The sequence below is a fragment of the Patella vulgata genome, chromosome 7 (genome assembly GCF_932274485.2).
Source record: "Patella vulgata chromosome 7, xgPatVulg1.2, whole genome shotgun sequence".
NCBI lineage: Eukaryota > Metazoa > Mollusca > Gastropoda > Patellidae > Patella > Patella vulgata.
This window is the reverse complement of record NC_065885.2, coordinates 55,533,796-55,541,238: the sequence shown is the minus strand read 5'-3', so window position 1 is coordinate 55,541,238 and position 7,443 is coordinate 55,533,796.

The window sequence follows — 7,443 nt, the reverse complement described above, 5'->3', positions numbered from 1 at the left end:
GCAATGACATCGAGAGTTGAGTATGGACTGGATATGTTAATTAATGTCTAATTAATAATTTAGATAACATTTCAGGCCTAAAAAAAGACCTGCAATAGGCAGATTTAGCTCTTGCATAATGTATGTTTAATAGTTGGACAGTTATATGTTTGAAATATGCAAATTAAACAGTAGAATAGTAAAAAAAACGATAACGAGAAATAAATTCTGATTTAAAAATTGATGTAATAGGGTGTGAGATGTAGACGCTGGGTCGGATTAAGACCCACTGAGACCCTAGTATAGGTATACAGGGTCGATGACTGTTAAGGGGTGGGGGCATGCTCTTGCATAATGTATGTTTAAAGGAGGCAAACCTTTAACTCAATATCATCCACAGTCTTCGACATTGCAAACACGATGTTGTTATCTTACCGTGAAAAGTTGGGCTTCTGGTGTCCAATATTTAAGACAAAATGAAAATTTTTAAATTGGCACGCAAATTGTGTGTGCCAGAATGCTTTCGAGCGCCAGCTGTATGCGGCGACGCGATGAACGTGGCTAAACATATCCCATGCAGTTCAAAAGCATTCTTTCCTATGTACAATCCCACTTCGGCATCGCATTCACAAATTTTAAAGGGGAGGTAATTCTGAAATGTACAATCGGAAAAATTAGATTTTCTACAGGGTTCGTCACATGATTGGTGTTCCATAGTTGAATGCCTATTTAGTTTATTGTTTTAGATCAAATTTAGTTGATTAAAAAATCAACAAAGGGAATATAGCATGTATTGATTTATTAAAAGGTTGAAATCTTGTATCAATATCCGTTCAATAGATAAAAACATTAAAAACATTAACAGAATCATTCATTCGACGTGTGATTTGCGTGTGCGTAATAGCGGTTGTGTGAAATTTGACACTAGATAATCGTTAAAATGAAATGAAAATGAAATGAAATGGGGTTTAACGTCCCACTGTTATGTTCCGACTTGGCTAATGAAGCTGGACATACGCCATACCATGTGCTCTGTGAGACTTTTCCCCTGACCGCGGCACTATCGCCTAATCTGATTTTGAATTCCCACTGTCAAGGGTTCATTTACGTACATGCCAATGTGTACATCCGAACGACTATCTATACATTATCCTGCACCATTGACAAAGGGGAAATTTTGACCGGACAGCGGCGCCACGGCATACTCTTATATCGAATTCCAAATGACAAGGGATCATTTACGTGCACTCCAATTCGTCCCATCCGAATGACTGGGCAGCTGTCCTTGCCAGACCCTCCGCCCTGCACCACGCCGGAAAATCTCGATGAACTTTCTCGGCCAACACCGGGAGCGAACTCGAGACCTCTAGGCCAAATAGCAAGCGTCTTACTCACTGAGTCGCCGTGGGCCCTGATAATCGTTCAAATTCTGTGAGAAAAACGGTAAACAGCCACGGCCATTCCCTGTAGAGCACAAGGTGCCTCAGCATAAAACATCAGATAGTGTATGTTGCATTTCGGAATAACCTTTTTGTGTTCAAGTAGTTATTGGTGTGACTTTTATTTCTGATCGGTTCTGGAATACCTTCCATTCCAGAATATGATCCGAACCGTCCGTTTATTTCTCACAATGTTTGCGAACAATAACACTATCGATTAGATACATTCTAAAATTTGACCAAATGGTGATTATTCAAGTTTCAAACACATAGCTTGATTTTTTGTTATCATATCATAACGAAACAAATTCAAAGAGGTTGAATCAACGTAATTAAAGTTACCACGATAAAGACAAGAGTCTTCAGCATGCTGATAATAAGAACCGCACAGCACATAAACAAACATAAGTATAGATGAAAACCAGTAGACACGAATAATAAACAGATAATAAACGATAAGAGTGGTTGCCAGACAACTAAATATAAGCCCACAGCCTAGGTAAGTCGTTCGAGAAAGTCCACAAGGGTTTCGATTCCCCGGTTGTATCGTACGTGACAAGGAGTAGGGTCGCCTGTCCAAACTCGTGGGATTTCTCCGGGTCCTCCGATTTCCTCCCACCGCTAAAGACCCTACGCGCAAGCAAATTATTGGAATAAAATTAAACCATGTATTAGTCCTGAAATGACCTAGTCTGTGTCGAGTGGACGTTACACCCCATTTCTTTCTCTCTTGCTAATGAAAGCATATTAGCAAGACAATAAAAACTAATAAAGGATAACAGCCAATTAAGTATTTATCGTTGAGATTTGTTTAGCTTCTCGTTTTGCCCTATCTGTTTAGGAGTAATAGTCCAGGGGCCTGTTTCACGAAATTTTAACTAAGATAAAATCAAAACTTTAGTAATTTGATTAGATAATATTAGATTGATTTTAGTGCTTAGCCAATCAAAATTGAAGTATATACTAAAATTTGGATTTTATCTTTAGTTAAAATTTCGTGAAACAGTCCCCTGACCGTAAAACACAAAGAACTTCGATGAACTATTTTGTAGATGATATATAGGGCTCCTCAATATGGTTAAAATACAGATCTTTATTTCGTTTCGTTTTTTTATACTTTCGATGCCTACACTACATGAAGATCCGACAAGTTGCAGCAATATGTCGAGTCAGAGGACATACGAGCGGATTTTGACCCTATGACGGCAGACACTCGATTAACCAATCAGCATTGATGTTTCTAATGGATTACCCACAGTTCCGTGCAAAACACGCCTAAAACTCGCCTAAAACGAAATTTTGAACTATAAAAAACGAAACGAAATAGGAACTGTGTTTTAATCAGATTGAGGGCTCCTTTATATTGGTTTGAATAAAAACTGGAACCGTCGATATATTTGTTGAAATCTGACGAAAAACAAATTCGATATCGTGATTGCATACATACACGAATGTTACGTTTTCAGCGTGGCAAAAGTGTATACAGAGATGAAAATCAAATAATAAAGCGACCACGGATAACTTACTCAAACCACACATTTCTTCCTGGCAAGGCTTTTCTACTCTGCCTTACGCGGGGAGAGAAATCACCCACCCTTTGGAAACAAAGTTGACCAAAGAACATTATAAAAACCGAAAAATTACTCACAAAATGGCACATAGAAACCTTGACACCACTAAATATAATGGGGACGAACAATAGAGAACTTTTTGTCCAATATAATTAGAGTGTATACATAATGGCACTGACGATTCGTGATGACTCATGTGTGGTACCATAGTAGCCTATACTGGACACCGGAACCTTACACTGAAATCAGGTCAGTGCTTGGATTCGATTCTCTATAAATATCTTGGTTATTGTGAATAAAATATGATTTGAAAAAAATAAATAAAGCCTTAAAATAGATGGTATCTATAAACAGTCCTACCTTGTTAAAGAATAATCCTTTTAATCCTATAATTCACTATTGCCAGTTGTGAAATTGGCAAAAATATCATTTTCAACTTCAAATTCAAACGTTTGAAGATAGCTATTCCATGGTGGGGAATAGGATAACAAGGGAAGTAATTGTGAGGTAATTGTGTTATTATTTCCGGTGTGAAGATTTTTAAGTGTGAGAAAGATAACCTATGATCGTATAATAGTGAGTTGACAACCTATTGAGCAAAAGACATAAAAATAATTATGTTTTGACTTTCTTAGAAAATATGAAATTCTCGCTTTAACATGAAATTAATTACAATTTTTGGTTTAAAAAGACCGATTTCTGTAAGTTTTTGGCGAGTTGAGCAGGATATTTAAACTATAAATGGATTTGTAAACGTCACAACTGGGGTAATTGAAAGCATTAATTATTTAATTATAATTAAAGATACATTATGTAAGATTTAGATAAAGAGCTAGTCATTCTTGCTATAATAGTTCGAAAATAGATAATGTAAAATGAATAATTTGAAAATATCATTCAAATTACTCTATTGTGAGCGAAGATATTAGCCTTTGAAGGTTTGACGAGACGTGTGCAACGATTTCAACCATCGTACTGGTTGTTCGAAGCTAAGTCTTGCTCCTCCATTTTTAGCTTAAATCAAAATATGGCTGATCTGTTCTAATCTATGGTCTGGATAAGTTAATTAATGTCAAATTAATAATTTAGATAACATTTCAGGCCTAAAGAAAGAAAGACCTGCAATTGGCAGATTTATCCCTTGCATAATGTATGTTTAATAATGAATACGTTAAGGTTCTTGGAGTTCGTGTGCTACACCATCGGGAATACATTGTGAAATGTTTTATTATTTGTCTCTTTGTTCAGCCTTTTATCTGGTTAGGTTTGGGATAAGCTAGTAATGGCTTATATTTTGACACATCATCAATTGATAAAAAGGGCTTTCACATGCATCTTCATTGTGTAAACTTTTGTTTAGTTGGGTAGATGTTACCATGCCAGATATGGCTACAGTTTGCAAGAGATGGGCGGAGAACTGGAAAACCTGTAGGACTCATCCTCTCATTGTCCCGACGCTTCACATCGAATTCGAAAATAAAAGTCTGTTAAAATTTAAAAAAAAACGTTTATTCTGTTCCGTTGAGAAGGTTTTCGGCAAAGAGGTTTAACTCCAGAACAAATGTTAGGTAACTCTGTAGATCAATAGGGTTCGTGTCACTGAGCTTGAAGCTCTCGTAACGGTCAGAGTATCTGCGCCCCCCTTCCGTTTGAATCGAGTTCAACATAAATGTGGGTATTGAAAAAATAAACGAATAGTTTTTGACATTTTGGCGTCTGATGGTCGTGGTTTTTGTTTTTTTTCATTTATTTACTTGCTTAAAATTTCCTGTGAAAATCGTGTACATCTGATTACATCAGTAAAACTAAAACGTATGTATGTATTTGATATGTCATATGTTGTGTTAAATCTCAGTTTCTGTGTTTAGCAAAGCCAACTCCAGTTACCCCAATACACCAACTAAAGACCTTGTATCTTTCAAACATTTTCGAAGCCCCCCCTCCCCCCACCCACCCTCTCGCCCACCCGGAGAGTCCTGTCGCGGGCCTTGCCCTTCACAACGTTTTCGGTTAAGGGGGCACGATTCGTCAAAATCGGATACAGATTATGACCCGAAGAGTGTCCACAAACAAATGACACACGGGCGGACAGATGCGACGACATAACATCCGGGCGTATACAGGATTCACCTATTGGGAATTCTAGCCCTCCCCCCCTTCCCCCAACTTGTGATGTATCTAACTCGGAGTGAGTGTGCATGTCGGACCTCCAAACCCTACCCAGGAAATAGACTATTCCAACAAACATAAATGAATGATATACAGTATTGGAATCCGTTACGTAATTCAAGAGAAACACAATGACCTGTCTCATTTATCAATTATGTACACCTATTAATGGTGGTCCACTGAATATGTTTAATAAAATATATCACAAAGCATCCCAATAGTAAAATGGATGTATTAATCATTCGGTGGTATATTGATCATATCAATCACACTAATAGGATTCAAAAAATCAACACTGAGTGGTCATACTACGCTCCAATACGCGTCTAAACAAATTCCCCAACAAAGCGCCATTTGATGTTCCATAATATAGCTCTTGTGATCCGCAGCAATATATTGTTCAGCGGTCAGCAGAAACAAAAGTTGGTTTATTGTATCAGGTATACCGGTACACGTATTTAGTTGATTAAATAATAAACAGAGGGAATATATAGAATATATAGAATATATTGATTTATTAAAAGGGTTAAATATCAATACCTGCTATAGAAACACATTTATATAACAACTAGCTTAGTACCTTAAAATATATATACTAAGCAGCAAAAGAAACGTCAGGTTGGTATGTTACCCTGAAAAAGTCTGAATAGACGCATTGCATAAAACTTGCCAAATGTTTTTATTGTATATTTGTGACCACATATCTAACTTTACCTGAGCAATAAGGTTCCTTCCCAAACACGGAATTGGACCCAGGAAATGTTCTAATTAGGGTGACCATCTTTGTTTGATCATATTGCGGGACATTATCTTTAAAAACAAAAAACTGAGGCAGTATGCATAACAATGTTGATATATAGTTACTTCACTTTTCAACATAGCAACAATAGACAATTAAACTATGAAATCTTCACACAAGCGTGGTTTGTCTTCGTATTTCATATGATATTTATCACGAATGTTTTAGGATAAACATAGCAACAATATAAATAAATATAAATACAAAGCAACAAGTCATATAATATTCATATCAGCCTGCTTTGTATCTGTAACATGTATGTATGAAATCAGTATCATCTTGCATTTCCCCAAAAACGAACAAAATACATAAATTATTAATTTTTACGACTGAAACGTTTCAAAGAATACGAGAAGTTGAATGAAATTTTTGAGTCACAGTCAAATGGCTGCCAAATTATCATTTATGTACATAAATTATGCGGCAGGTAGTGAAACGTTTTGAGATTTTATCGCTAATGTTTAAACATGCTGAATGTTGTTAAACATATTGATATTTAATAATAATTGAGTAAAAGGATGTTATGCTGGTTAAAGATACATTTTTTAGAGCTCAATTTGCATATTGCAGATCGTTTCTTTGACCTCAAATGTTCTATAAAAAATTAATGCGATATGTATTTACATACCAGGCCGATAATCAACTCTCCATAACTTCGGACGGTTTTGATTTTTAACAGATTTATGATTTAATTCAAAAATGACCATCGAGACTAAGCTCTTCTGTAAACGACGATAACTCCTCTCAGAATGAAGTAACGTGACTGAAACTTTAAACATATTCCCCTTTCATTATCTATTTTTTGAACTATTAATGCGAGAACTGTCAGCTCTTTATATAAATCTTACCTAATGCATCATTTACTTTCACTGATTGACCACCGTGGTCATGCTATATTAATAATACAAGATACCTTTACACCATCATGTTATACATCAATAGATATATTTGAATTTGAATAATTCAAAGACGATAAAGCGAAAGCGAATTCAAATGACACTCAATAAAATCAAGTATATAATATAGATTGAAATAAAGTAGAGAGAGACAGAGAGAGGGTGGGGTGGGGTGGGGTTTAACGTGCACTCTATACAAACTAGGTCATTTCCGGACTAATAGATGGTTCAATTCTATTACAATAATTTGCATGCGCGTTTTAGTGGTCTTTAGCAGTGGGTGGAAACCGGGGGCCCGGAGAAAACCCACGAGGTTGGATAGGTGACTATACTCCTTGTCACGTACAACCGGGGAATCGAAACCACGCCAGTTGACTCAATAACAGACCTTTTGATACAGCGCGCACATGCTAACCATTCGACCATCCATCCCCACCTTCAAATAAAGGAACAAGCAATTCGATACATCCATCGTCCTCCAGTAGCTTTCCATTGTACATAAAATAGAAATGCATGGCGTTCGGTCACGGCAAATGCCACAGTAGTCAGCTAATATTCTCGGTTGCTGTGATTCTTTATTATTCTTTGGG